Below are 15,409 nucleotides of genomic sequence, written 5' to 3' on the forward strand. Positions count from 1 at the left end.
TTTTCCTTCTTTGAAATTGTATTGTGGGTCTTTGGGTCTTATTTTTAAGCCTGTGATATACATGGTATATCACGTATAAGATTAGAAGGACTGCAGAGGGCATGGATTTTTAAATGACTTAAAGCTCTCGTGCTCATGGATTTTTTATTTGTACATGTTAGTACATAAAAAGTACAAAAACAATTTTGAAACATCTTGGATGTTTTTGCTCGTGGTCCCTATAAAGTCCCATGGCAATTAATGCAAAGACTCCTAAAAACTTCAGCAGAACTGTATCTTCACAGTTGAACTTCAGCAGAACTGTCCTTCACAGATGGGGAACAGTTGCATGTACCTGTAGTATTTAGCAAATGATGGATATTTGAACTAATCTCAGGCTTCACCACAATTTAGAAGTCCCATGCCCACTGCCTAAGCCAGGGCAGATGTTCTATACTCAGGAAGATTTTCAGAATCCCAAAGGACTTTTCTACTATAATGTGTAAATGTACACTACAGGTTGCTTTCCCCTAATCCTTCTATGACCTGGGAGCACTTGCTAAGTTCCACATACATGTCACCGCAAAATTAGCCATCCCAAACAAAGGTAGTTAGTGTCTGCACAAGGTGGGATTCATCTAAACTGTGTTTGAATGTAGAAGGTGTGGATGTCTGAGGCATTCATCTGTGTTTCCTTTACAGTCAATGGAGAGAAATAGTGGAGCAGTTCATCTGTTTCAGATGTCTAACTCAGTTTGAGAGGAATCGTGACCTAAAAATGTCTGATTATACTTGTTTTTCTTCCAAGCATTCTCTTTCTGAGGAGGAAGATGGGGTTTTGTTTTTGTTTTTTTTGTTTGCTTGCTCTAAATGACAAAAGAAAGAGGAGGACGATGGGACAAAAAAATAAATTTCTGATCAAGAAATATATCTCAGTGTATTGATACACAGCAGTCCCTAATCCAGCAATGAAAGCTGCACAGGTATGCAACTGTGATAATAAAGTTATGATGACAGCAGAAGTGTTACAAACATTATGTAACTGAACTTTAAGACCTTCCATTACTATGTGGCCATGAGTCCATAATAGTATTTTAAAAAAATAAAAAATAGGAGGGAACAATGAAAACAGTTTAATAAAATTGTTCATATTTATGCCTAAACTGGCATCAGAGCTACAGTTTATCACAAACTTCAGGCAAGAAACCTTATAAAAACTGCAAGCTCATATACAGGCATGTAATGCTAGTAACCATAGGGTTTTATTTTATAAGCATTCACTTAACCACTGCACAACACTCCACTATTGCTATTCTCACATTTCATAACAGCGCACAGAGAATTCCATTATGATGTTCTCCAGAATTTATGCAATGTCTACATTTAAGAGAATATACAATGCACTCTTCTGCTGGCATGAAGTAAATTGTCACTTTCATGTTTATTGGACTCAGAAACAACTTTCTTGAAAGGGATCCCACATTAACACTTGTGCTGAGTAGAGACTGTATCAGGAAATATGCTGTTACATCTTGGCTTGAAAAGAGAAAGTGTGTGCATTTCTGGACCTGCTTTTTCCTGCCAGCAGTATTTGGTGTGAGATTTTCTAATGTCCTTTTAAAGTGAGAAAACAATCCTATTGTAATCCTTTCTTATTGACTTAATGCCAGCGTACACCTCAGCTCCCCCACCTTCATGGGTATGGTGAAGATTAGGAGTCATCTTCTCTCATCCACAGGGTATGATAATGTGGGATTTCGAGAGGTTTAAACTCTTTTCATCTACATAGGCATCCCACACCTTCCATACCACAAACCACCAAATTTTAAATTCTCAGGCATGTGGCTATCTCTAATCAGATAGATTACATTTTGTTGTTTATAAAGCCCTCTTAAAAGTTTGCCCTTTTATAAAGATTGTTTTCAAAATAAGCTACTTAGATTTCAATCATAAACTTTGATTCAGCCAGACACGATTAGCTGCTCATCAACCGTTAGTTCTTACTGAACTACGTTTCTCAGCACTGTTGGGAGCCAACCTTCCCGTCCATGTAGACGACTACAAGTGGTTCAAAGACTTAAAGTGCGTTCTTAAGTTTGACTTATGCTAAACATAACGAGAGTTTTCTTGCTTCAACTGTCTACTGAAATGGTTGCCTGTACTTCCCACTCTATATTCATTTAGGTTACTTTCAATAATAATACATATCTAAGTTTTTAGCAGTTTTTTTTTATTATTATTTTAAAATTGCAAAGGCTTTTAAGCATACCTGTCAAGCTAAATTCTGTACAGCTAAACTTCTTGTTCACTAATTAAACTGAGGAAAAAAAGGGCATAAGCATACTTCTCATTCTGGTCTTCTCTGCATTGTAACTGTGCAGTCTAGAATTCCCTTGCAAAATAGAATCCTAGAATCATTATGGTTGGGAAAGACCTCCAAGATCATGTGGTCCAGCCATCACCCTACTACCAGTGTCACACACTAAACCATGTCCCTAAGCACCAAGTCCAACCTCTCCTGAGCACCCCCAGTGACGGTGATGCCACCACTTCCCTGGTCAACTCATTCCAATGCCTGACTGCTCTTCTCTGGACACATTCCAGGACCTCGATGTCCTTCTTGTACTGAGGGGCCCAAAACTGAACACAGGACTCGAGGTGCAGCCTCACCAGAGCAGAGTACAGGGGGACAATCACCTCCCTGGTCCTGCTGGCTACACTATTCCTGATACAAGCCAGGATGTTGTTGGCCTTCTAGGCCACCTGGGCACAGTGCTGGCTCATGTTCAGGCAAGCATCAATCAGCACCCCAAGATAAACATATATCAACAATTTACTAAACTTGTAAACAGCCTGTTATGGTATATGTAGTTAATTTTAATCACAGAAGCAATTCTGCAGAAAATTCATTTAGGCATATAAGCCTAAACTCAGAGAAAAATATCCTTTTATGCTTGTGTTAAATTTCCTAAATGAAATCCTATGAGTGTTATGTCACTGGAAGTGCAAGTATTAGGTCATTTCATATATTAGATTGTGAAAACATTCCCTTATTCCTACATGTCTGATCTGAATACTAATTTAGCAGTGTTATAAATATTGATTGCCTCACTAAAAAATTGTATATGGTAAAATGTGCATAATTATGACTCATTAGATCTGTGGGAGCTAGCATGAGTTTAAGTATCTCCTAGATGGAGAGCAGATCAGCAGACTCATTTGTTATAGTGGTTTCTGCTAGGACTTCCTTAGCTTATACACAAAGCCGAGCTGAAAATAGTATGGGAGGAAACTATCAGAGAATCTAGATACATTCAACCACAATGAGTAAAAAAAGACTTTGCAAGCTGAAAGTATAAGTGTACTTCAGTATGTTTGAATACACCTGTTTGTTACCCGCAGGTCTTCCTAGATACAATGGGCTTCTTTGTAGGTAAATCCTTTTTGAGGATCAAAGCTTAAATAACTTGGAATGTTCATATTCGTTCTACTAAATAATACATTAAAATGCTTTCTTACCAGAGTGGAATGCAGTGTAGCACAGCCTTTGATGAACAGCAGAAGGTTGTTCAACACCACCATTAAAGAGCTTCTAGCATAACATCTTGTGCCTACATAAGCAAACAATTTGTCAAGCAGGAAAGAAAAATTTTGGTTCTGTGCCATCTGCCCGTTTGAAATCTTGTCCCACTTGCAGCACAAAAGGCTTAATTCTGCACTTAACAGGGCAGGAGAAATTGTTGTCAAAATTGCTATCTCAGTTGCCACATTATTTGTTTTTATTACCATAGTTCTGCAAGGAGATTTTACAGCTTTACACTCTCCAGAAAAAAAATATATATATATGTAGATATAAATGCAGGCTGCCACAATAAAGCAGGCCCAAGAAATTTGATAAGACTGAGGCAAAGCTGTTCTCATTTGCATATTCTTATTCTGAAAATCTGCATTTCCCTTGTTTAATATAAAATACCAGTGGGGAGGGATGTGTGGAAAGTTATCTGTGGGGTCTTCAAACAGAAGCACAGAGAGAGACTGAAGAGAGATAGAGAGAGGGGTTTTGTTGCAGTCAATAGAAAATCTCCCATTTATAAAAATTAATGATCATTAATTTTATGACTGTAGTATTCGTGGTCCATTGATCAGGACCACTGTGTGAAGCAGTGTATGAACAGAGCATAAGATGTTCCTGGTCCCAAGGAGCTTTCAGTTAAAGTGTAAAAGAAACAGAAGAGTTAAAAGAGATGAGAACAGGAGTGAAATCTGCTGAGTCAATATGGCGTGCAATTTACTTAGAAAATATATTTGAAAATTCAATGAGCAGCTGAAGTAGCCCAGTGTGCTCAGCAGATCAAAAAAAATTGTTACTGTAAAGACATTAATCAGGAGTAATCTCAAGTTACAAGAACCTCTTGATGTCAGACTGTCCACGTCCATCCACTGGAAAAAGGTATGCAGTCCCTGTGCTATAGGAAACAGCACGAGTCTGTTAACAGCCAGCTTTGTATCTTCTTCTTTTCTCTCCTTGACCCATAAGTATGGTTAAAAAAACATACTCACCTAAGTTGTTCCTCAGGGTCATATTCATCAGTTGTTCCCTCCCTTGAAAATTTTTCTTGCTAAAACTGCTCAGTGATCATCTTTCTCTTGCTGTCCATTGCTTACTTTCCTGATCTGTTCATATTTCCCTACCCTCCTTTCTTATTTCTTTTCAGCAAGAAAAAAGCAGTGGGCAGCGATTGAGCCAAACATTTTTGCAAATGGCTGACCCCTTCCTTGGCACTCAGCTCACAGAAGAGATTGAAAAGACCTCCCAGACTGTGAAATAGGGAGACAGTAGAGAGACCCCTGGACTTCATTATGGAAGAGTTTGACTATAGTCTGATTGTAAGGAAATAAAATAAAGATTCTTGGAGGCAGGGTAGTGTATTGATCAGGTGCTGGTTTTCTTAGCTTGTTCAGTTACTGCACTGCAGGGAATGCAACATTGAAAGCTGTTGAAAGCTTTTAACAGAAAGTACTGCAGACAATTCTCATAGACTATACACACTTCAAAAAAGTCTGTAGCACCCCTTATTCCACAGCACTTCAGCAACTCTTCTAACTTGGACTTGGCCTTGGAACACACTTGCAACATAAGAGCCTTTTACAGCTCTGATGCTTTGATACTACATAGCCTTACTGAACCACAACTGCTACCTTAGCAGGAGGTCACACATTATCCTTTTGCCTGGTAAAACACAGGACCTTGTGGATAAATTGAGACTGCCCTCCTGATTCAAGGAACAAGTATTCTGCTCTTCTAATTGAGGACCACCTGTGAACTGTCTCATGTTGCTGAAGGATGCCAGGGCTGCACAATGGTTATCTGGTTTGAGAAGGACAAGTCCCAGAATGTGGTTTTGTCTTATTATTGTGACTCTTTGAAGGGAGAAAAATTGATTTAAACTTCAGGCACTTAAGAGGTTTACACTTTGCTAATATTCTAATCAAGGTTTGACTCCATTTTATTTCTTTTTGGCAAGCAATGCATACTTTTCTGGTGCTGGTAATGCTGATGTCTTTGGACCTTTACAGTCTTTTGTTCCATCTTTACAGATCTATTACTTTTTCCTGTGGTGTGCATATGATTTGAAAGTCAAACATGATGAGAGAAACTCTGAAAAAGACAAGGGCTCTAACTTAAACCAGCAAAGAAATACTTGTTAACAGTATTAAAAAGATCCAGCATTTAGAAGTCCTCAGTTAGGTACTTAAAAAATGGGAAGAGGCTTAACAACTGGGGCAGTTTAAAAAGTAGTATTTTGTATTTATTTGACTGCTTTGAATTCCTTGAGTACATAGGTGTCATACCATTAAGATTTTTTTTCCCTACAGCTATGAGGGTAAGCAATTTTATTCATTTTTTTAACCAAAAGTGTATAGGACTTGTTAAATTGCATATTTTCACAAGCTGAAAATATTAACTATTGTGCAACTCAAAGTAAAATACTGGGAATTTACAAAGTTGAAACTAAGATCAAACTCTTCAGCTCAGCATTGGCATGGATGGAATCATTGAAAAACAAATTTGACTGTGTGTATGGGATATCTCTATTCATTTACAATTTGACTACAGTTTGTTGCACATCGGCTTTCTGGAACAATCTGTATTCACTCAGCTGTTTTAGTAGCCTGATCATGATACCTTAGTAGCAAAGATCCCTCTGGCAGATTCCTTGTGATGCTTCTTGCCTTTAACAAGAAGGAAACTTTATGCCAAAAATTGTGAATTAATATGTGTATTGGTGACATTTCCTCTTTGAGAGAATTCTGCCAAATTTCTATGGGAGAAGGCAGTAAGAGTTTTTCTGGAAGAAGCCTCATTGCTTGACAAAGGGACTGGAAGAAGAATCTTCATGTCTTATAAAATAAATGGCTACTGCCAAGACTCAAGCCAGCTATTTTTACTCAGACGAAGGATTCTGTCAGTTAAGTTAAAAAATTAAAATTATTTTTTAATACAGAGCTGAACTTCAACTCTCAATCTGTCAGAGCTCGGTCCATTTGAATTGGAAGCGAAGCTGCAGCACATACATTAATCATTTTCTCCAATACGTTGTTTATTCATTTTCATTCTGCCACTGCTGGGTAAGAGATTTTGGCAAGAAGCTACTATATTTGGCAAAAAGCATTCTTCCACACGTTTTTTTCATGTTACATGTAACATATGTGCAACAGTTTGCATAAACACTTTAAATTGAGTCAGTCAGAAGCAATTTAGTGCTTCTAGTAATTTATAAAAAAAAAAAAGTAAAATTTTCAAGTGAGCTCAGCATTCAGCAGTTCCCAGTGAAATGTTTGCTAAAGGTGCTAGTGGTAATTAAGTCTTGCCACTGTTGTTGCAATCTAGACATTAACATTGCAGTAAAGTGGGGATATAGCTTTACAAAAACAAACAAAAAGCTCAATACATGCACCTCTCTACTTTTTTTTTTCTCCTTTTATTTGCAATTTTAGTTTTCTTCAAATACTTTGGACCAGAGTTTTCAGAGTTTCCTCTGAATGTTTGCATAATGCAGGATAGCACCAAAGGCCCAAATTTGCATGTTTTACTTTGACAAAATACCCATTCAGAGGGAACATTAATATTATTTTTTCAGACTAGCATTTTACAGTATTTCTGCTATTGTATTTCTTTTTAACGCGTGGCCCATTAGAAGTACCCTGTGGCCATATTTGTGACATGAAGCAGAACAAGTAGATTTGGTTGTGTGTTTTGTAACTGAAGCTAGACCGATTTCTACCTTGTTGCTTATGGAGTAACATGATGTTTAATTTGACTAATTTAATTTCAACCTTTAAAAAAAAACAAAAGTGGGGAAAATGCAGTAATTGACAAAACATAAATGATTATTTCCCTGAAGCCAAAGTGTCACTATGTAAAAATTAAGTTATTCTTTGATTAGAGATTCCAGGATTAGGTTTCTCTTTCTATCTTCTGTATTTGTTCTTTTGTTAATTTTTGTTCTTTTGTAATTTTGAGGAAAATGTCTCTATGTATATATTGAATTTGTTTCTTTACAAACACAAGCAAAAACTGTCTCTTTCATTAGAAATAAAATAGGAGACCTCTTAAATTTTGTGAGGCTTTTTCTGTACGTTTTCTACAAAACATATTATTCAGGCAGTTCTTTCTGATCGAGATATAGCCAAGCAAGAAAATAAAGATATATTGTAAGTTCTCTCATTTGCAGTGGACAAAATTTGTAGAAAAGAAATTAGTTTTTCTTTAGAGAATCTTTGTACTTTTTCTTCTCTACCGACTATGCTGTGTATCTCTTTTTAAACAATTAACACAGAGTACCAAAGCCTCCCTCTTCAAAATCAAAATATCCCTGTCTAAACCAAACATGTACGAATACTTGGTGTAAAGCCTTCAGTTCTTAAAACATCATCAACAAACAAAAATATTTACCTTTGGGGCTGGAATAGGAGATACAGAACTGCGCCGCGGAGTTCTTCACAACTTTCCCAAGAAATCTTAACATTTTACCTTTTACTTTTTAGTGGCTGTGTTTTAAGCCTTTTTTTTTTTTCCACCACTGTGCAGGTTAAAGGCTTCCTTCAAAAAAAGGAAGCTGAAATTCTCAGGTAGGACCCTGACTCCTAAACCTGGGAATTTAAAGAGTAAAATATTTGGCAACACTGCTATGGCTAATCACTCAGATGAAGGAAATTGAGTTTTCATTGATTTTTAGTCAGGAAGATAGCTCCTAAACTATCCTTGCTGTACATTAAGGGACAAAGCTCCAAGTGACCACTTTGCTTTTTAAGACTGATTACAGCACCTGATCTTTTCTTCTCTGACATGATACACCTGTGGCTAGTTAGAAGTGTACTTATACTACGTATTGGCTGAGGGACATGTCATGGGATGTCAGTGTCACAGTTTGTATTAAAATAAATGCATGTTTGTGGGAAGTGAGAGACCTTGGCCTGTTCCCATTTCTGTCACTGATGGCTTGGTGACCTTGGGCAAGTCACAGACTCTAGGCTTCCGCTCAGCTTCTCTGTGCAATGCTGTCTGAGTACCTTGCGTTCGGGGATACTTGTACAAGGTCAGATTATTCTTTGAGAGTATTCTGGAAGTTAGTTTTCTACTCCCCTTTGTCCTGATGTCCATGCACTCCCTCCCAAGATTAAACAAACCAAAATACCCACACGAAGTGTCTGAATATGTACAATTTCAGTATTTCTTCAACTACAGGGAATAGATGTGCTACCAACAACCAGAATCTAAATAATCACAGGCAAAACTTTACTTGAAATGCAAAATAGACATTAGGTGCGTGAGGGAAGAGAGCAAGAAATGTTGAAAGACACAAATGCTAGTTAAGTGCCTGCCTTTCTTTCATAGTCACTGTCTTCTATTTAAAAGACAACCGGTAAAAGTTTCCATGGTTCCTGTCCTTTCTGTGCTACATTCTCTGCCCGGAGACATTTTTTTCTGTTATAGGCATGCATGTTTGGATGTGGAAAGCTCCAATAAGGAATGAATATGCACAGCAATGCCACAGGCAATGACAGAGGCTGCAACAGTGATTTAACTTTAGGTTGTAGTAGAAGATTCGGAATTAATTTTTCAGTCAGACTAACAGTTGGATTGAATTTCATTTTACCAGACTGCCCTTCTGAATTAATGTTTGTTTTTCTGTCTTTAAAAGGAGGAACTGAGGTTCATCCTCTATAAGAGGTGCATGAAACTCTTAGGGTTTCACAGAGTTTATCTTTAAAAAAAAACTCAAGGTAGACAGCTGATAAGGCTTAGAAGATGATATGGCTCTCTTAGAAATCTTTCTACAACTGACTGGTGGTGCTGAATGTTCCTGCCTGCCTGCTATCTAACCCTCTGCCTCTGGAGTGGTAGAGGTCTTGCCAGGGCTATAGCACAGTGATGAGAGGGAATGTGGTTTTGTTCCCAGGGGCTGCTCAGTACAAACCCTGCTCAAGGATCTTCTGCATGTAACGGAGAGGTAAACAGAGGTAGAACAGGAAGGATGGTCTCTGACAGGAAGACTTTGGAGCTGGAAAGACTGAGCTTCAGGGTTAGCCTTTCAGTTTCTGTCACTAACAACTTCTCGCCTAACTTCAGCAGTCATTTAGTACGGAATTCAGTTGCATGTCCCTAAAGTGAAGCATTGAAGAGGAATCTGTCCATGTGACGTTTACATCAAAACTAATAGATAAATGCAGAGATAAGTAGCTCTAATAAGAAAAATGGTTGTGAAGTCTACATAGACATCTGAATCCTGCATTTTCTTCCTTTGATGTTATCAGCTTAGTGAGGCATAACCATATAGCTAGCTATCAGGAAGGTCATTTAAAAGAATCATTATTCACATGTCTATTATACATTGCATCAATAAGTCTTTGTTATTACATCAGAACTATAAATGGCTGCATGTATAAGCAAATTAGTTATTCTCTCATGAAGCTTATCTGTGTAAACATATAAATGAAAGCCGAACATACATATATACATCCACAATTTCTAATATTAAATTGAGACTCTCTGTGTACATATGTTACATCCTATCTGTGTTCCTGGTACTTAATTCAGCTATCACAATACTATAACCATGTATAGCACATCGCAACGGGCAACTGTAAACCTTTGGTAAGAATTTTGTTCTGCATCATTTGGGGCTGTATCCTGTAACTGAGTTATAACTGAATTCTCGCTAAGGTTTGGCTGATTTTTATAGCCTGTTGTGTTGGCAACAGAAGTATTGTGGAGGTTCTTCAGGCCAGTGGTGCCTTCTACTGTTTATTCTTATTCCAAAATTTCTACTAAGGCTGAGGACTTTCCTTTGCATATTTCACAACAGTGAACACCTATAACAGTGGCATTTCATTATGTCAAATGTAAAAAAGGTCTGTGATGTTTGTCTCTGATGTATTTTCTTTATGCTACAGGCACACTTTGCCGCTTACTGTGTTTACCAGGGATCCTTCTATCTCCCTATGTGCAAAGTTGAATAAGTTAAGACTTTCTTCTAACACAGTTCATATTCAAGGACTGCACAGTCTGTAAGAACTCAAATTATCTGTTACTTGGGAAAGATCTATTTATTTAACTCATGGTGGCACTGAGATCAGGAAATGTTTTGTGTTTCAAAAAATTGGAAAGTAATCATTTAAAGTAATATATATATATAATGGAGCTATAGCTTTAAAATAAAACAGTCTCCCCCAAAATAACCAAAAAAGGAACTTAAAAACTTTGCTCATTGGAATAAAATGTAATGATCTCTTGGATCTTGCAGTAAATTGATATTATTCCAATTTTTTTTTAATCTGACACACGTTCATAGAAACCTATTCTTTCAGTATAGCCCCCTGACATAGAGTTAATTTAGGGAAGATTTGAGAGTATGATGCAATATCAGCTGCGTTTGCATAACTCATCACTGTTTTCATTTGAAATCTCTCATTAGGACTCATATTACTGTTTGGAAAGTTACTCTGTTCTTTCCTTTTCAATGGCTGAGTCGATTTGGTAAACTTCTAAGTATATTCAATATGCTGGCTATAAAAAATAAGCTGAAGAACATACTGGATATAAAATCATAACTTAATTCATACCAAAATGAGGACTTCAGGCTAGGATGCTAACTGCAAATTCCAAGTTTACAAGTAAACAAAAATAGATTTTTGTACACAAACAAATAAGAACTTAGTGTCCAAATTCTCTTCTGATACATTTTTCAGGGATTCAATTTTCATGAATTCTTTCTTAATTTTTTTGAGCAAAAATCTCAGCAATTAATTGAGCTATGCCTTTAAATGCCACGTAGAATGTGTTTGATTATCAATTCTGTGTTTTAAAATGTGTATGTTTTACAATATCAGAGAAAAGCCTGAAAAAAATCACTCACAAAAGAAAATTAATTTTTTGCAGTGTTTTATTTTAAAAAGCTCATGTGTCATTACCAGATTGTCTGCAACTAGTTTTGTAGTTGAATTTGCTTCCATACATTATTACATTAAATTTTATTCTAGTTAAAGCATAAACCACCCACTTGTTTCCTATTAAAGCTATTGTACAGAGAAAAACGAAGTAAATTAAATCATCCTTTTATGCTTTTTCTCCTTAAATCTATTCAGTAAGTCATTTTAAAATCAATATAACCCTGAAACTCAACAAACATTTCCCGAAATGTTATTTATATTCTTAAAATATGCTTTCTTACCGTTTACAGTAGTTGAAATGATTCGTTTACACTTAAAATATTTTTAAAGGTCCCACAGAATTCCATATGAAGTATTATTTAGATCTGTCAACATTATATATCGACTTCATAAAATACTACAAACCCAAACTGAAGACACAAGGATTACATTGCACTTGTTCTCTTTATATATTTAAAAAAAAAATGTTAAATGACCATGCATCCAAGGAAAAAAAATTGAACTACAGCATATGCAATTAAGAATTTCTTGTAGTTACCAAACTTGCTGACTGCTAAAACTGAGTCAATAGAGTTCATATTAATTGAAATTTGGCAGTGTCTAGGGCAAATGTTAAGTTGAAATAGACAGTATTTTAAATCTGTTTTGCCATTCAGATGCATATAATCCACTGAGTTCTGACAAACGTGGGCCTTGTAGACCTTACAGATTCAGCCCAGGGTTCGACCAGTCAGGTTAAATTTCCTGACCCACTTCTACTACTCTGATTGTGACCATTGCTCAGAAGAAAAAGAAAAAAAAAAGAAAAAAAAAAAGAAGAAAAACCCTACACATACACACACACATAGACCTCCAAAAGAATCATCATGGAAGTTTAGTGAATTTAATTTCTTCAGTGACAATTCTTATTCAACCTGTTAATAAAGCAAATCATAAAAAAAAAAAAAAAAAAAAAAAGAGAGAAAATAAAGAATGGAGGTGTTGAGAATGAAATCCTCCTTAATTAGGTAACAGTACTGAATTTTGTTTGCATTGATATAGATTTGATAGTTTTCTTCTTTGACCAGAATTATTGGCTTACGTTTTTTCATATGAAGCAGGAGAAAAGCAGTGATAAAACATCAAGTTAGTTTTCAGAGCAGAGAAGTTATAGAAATCCATGTAAAAAATGGAAATGTGTGCCAGCATGAATGCATGTGTTGTGAGCGACCAGTGAAACAGGTCTGTGTCACTTCAGCAGTGTTCCCGAAGGACTGTGCTTGGGGTACCAGTCAGTGGTCCTCTCCAAACGTCCCACTGTTACAACAGGGAAAATGTGCTGTGGTCCAGATAACCTTACTGCTTGAGATTCTGCAGGTTACTTACATCAGCCCAAAAGGAAACAAAATCTACTTAATATTTTCCTGGGGGAAAAAAAAAAAAAAAAAGAAAAAAAGAAAAAAAAAGCTAATCTCATATGAAACTTCCATATTTCTTCACCTGACTGTTTTTAAATACATGTAACATACATATGGGATACCTTTGTTTTGAACATCTGTTGTGAGATTAAAATAAGATCTTAATTTTTGGTATGCTATTGATGTTCAAAAAATGTAAGGATAGAAAGCATTATTAGCTATCTGCTGGTTGACAAGAGGGCAGGATTAGGTTTCTTTAAGGGAATTACACTTTTGATGACCCCACTACATATAAAACATGTTAGCTAATGGGGGTGCAGAGGGGGCAGATTTAAGTGTTTGATCAGGAAATCCTGCATGAGCATATTGGATGGAAATTTGATTAGTAACCTTAGTGACAAGGGGATCAGATCCACTCTCTACATACGATCAGATCTGGCAGTACATGCTTTTTTGTCTCTTTGAAGGAAGGGAACATTTGTACAGAATCAAGACAGCGTATTGGATAATTTAGAAAGCTGTTACATATTGAAACCTGGAAAATCACCTTTTTTATTTTATTTTGGAAATATGCTCGCAGTTATCCTGGTGTGTTTTTTCTTTAGGAGGAAAAAAAAAAAAGACAGAGAGAGAGAGACAGAAGAAGAAAAAAGAATAAGGCTTTATAATTTACAAGAAATAGTTTTCTGAAAAATAGGCTTTTTCTAAAAGCTATTTTTTTTGCCTCACTGTTGTAAAGAATATTGGAAAAGGAACAGGATGAGAAAAACAATAATTTTATCTATATTTAATTTATATTTGTGCAACAGTATCTTTGTGCTTTTATGCTAGTTGTAAGTGTTACATCTATCAAGAAAGTTGGTTTAGTTTTGAAAGTCTGTTTATTTTTTTAGATCATTACAGAAGGCTATCATGTTTTTAACTAACGTGTTAAAAATAAATATTTCCATGTTTTGATAGCAAAGCTCTTTTATTTGTATTTGATTTTTGAGGGGAGCTCAAACTAGAAATCAAAAGGCCTCCCTTTTTCTTTGGTGAGAAGTGTAAATTGAGGATGATAATTTGGCAACACTGGTTCGCACTAGCCAAGCATCTGGACCCAACTGTTTGTTTTATAAAGAGAGAGGGAAAAACAAACTACCTCCTACTCTCAAATACCTTGTGCGTGAAAAAGACCACTATTGCATATAGCTGCACAGCAACTTTTAGTGTAGAAGTAGCGTGGTCATATTGTGCTTTCCCTGCTGCCTGTACATGTGGAGAATAAAGCGGTTCAGTGAATCCATTTAGGATCCTTAGCTGTGCAGAGCTGAGTCTGAGGGAAGAGGCGGTGAGGTCTGATGGAGCATTGGCACACAAGGGAGGAAGTCTTGCTGACTGTGGGCCGCCATACAGAAGAACCAGGTTCAAATGCTGGCTCTGCTACTGACCTCAAATAAGTCATTTCCTATGTCTTTGCTCCCTCTTCCGCTGACCTACTCTGTTGTGATTTCCAGTTATTGAGGGTTGGGATGAGGGCTGGGAGCATCTACCACATGTCAGTACAGCATTTAGCATCAGCGACTCTCAGGCTGTGTTTGAGCGTCAGGATGCTACTGTATTATAAATAAGATTCAGTTATCACAGGAAATCCTGGCACCTGGAAAGGCAGGCTGTTCCTGTGCTTAAAACTGGGTGTAGACTTCAGCTCTCAGTTACTGGGGGTTTTCGTATTTTTAAGGACAATACTATGGAAATTCAGGATGTAGAATCAACTTTTGAGTTTGAAAAGGAAAAACACGTCAAATTTTCCAGTGTGTTGTGGAAAAAAGTACTCAGAGTAACCTTTTTATACAAAAGTCCACTGCTATAAGTAATTAAGTAATAACATCTGATGACACAAGGACTGTCATCTGTTTAAACTCAAAAAACTGGAAAGCTCGAGGAGCCTAGATATCAGATAACAGGAGTGCTTGCATTGTAAAGCTCCTTAGCGACTCCAGACTTGGGGTGGTTGAAAATTAACGATTGAAAATACTAATTTTTAAAAAAGCCATGCATTCAGGAACAAATAGGCAAACGGCATGGGAATGGTTCTTAGCAGCCTCAGATCTTTAACCAGCTTTGCTCCGCTGATGGCAGTGGGACATCTTTTTCTTTGTACGTACATAAACTACAGGAGAGCCAGGCCCTGGGTGTATTATCTGAACCCAGATGTAGAACAGTCTTGAGACATGCTGAAGAATTTGCAATTTATTTTCTAAAAGTGGTTAAATGAGTATTAGCCTTTCCAATCAGTCTGATAAAAGTATTTTACATTTTGTTTATACAATAGTCTCACAAGAACACCAATAACTTTCATTGTAATCAATTCTTCTAATAGTTAAAAATAACACACCCAGGAGTTTAAGGCCTTAGGATATGGTAAATGTTTGGGGTTGTGTTTTTTTTACATTTTACTACTTGATGTCAAAATACTTAGAATTGTTTTCTCCTTATAGCTATTTTTTTTCCTCTCTTTTTAATATTATGGTCCTAATTGCAGAGAGTTATAAAAGAATGACAAAATATAGTGGGAAAAAAGATTCTGATCAGATTAT

General features: G+C 36.5%; 1 long non-coding RNA gene across 1 annotated transcript; it reads right to left on the reverse strand.

Moving 5' to 3' along the window:
• Window positions 1-915: 915 nt before the first annotated feature.
• LOC121074652 lies at window positions 916-8,239 on the reverse strand. The gene is made up of 3 exons (XR_005822459.1): window positions 7,937-8,239; window positions 3,499-3,590; window positions 916-1,828 (listed from the first exon to the last, which is right to left on the reverse strand). It is a non-coding gene; the product is annotated as an uncharacterized LOC121074652 (long non-coding RNA).
• Window positions 8,240-15,409: the final 7,170 nt, after the last annotated feature.

This window comes from Cygnus olor, chromosome 9 (assembly GCF_009769625.2).
Source record: "Cygnus olor isolate bCygOlo1 chromosome 9, bCygOlo1.pri.v2, whole genome shotgun sequence".
Classification (NCBI taxonomy): domain Eukaryota; kingdom Metazoa; phylum Chordata; class Aves; order Anseriformes; family Anatidae; genus Cygnus; species Cygnus olor.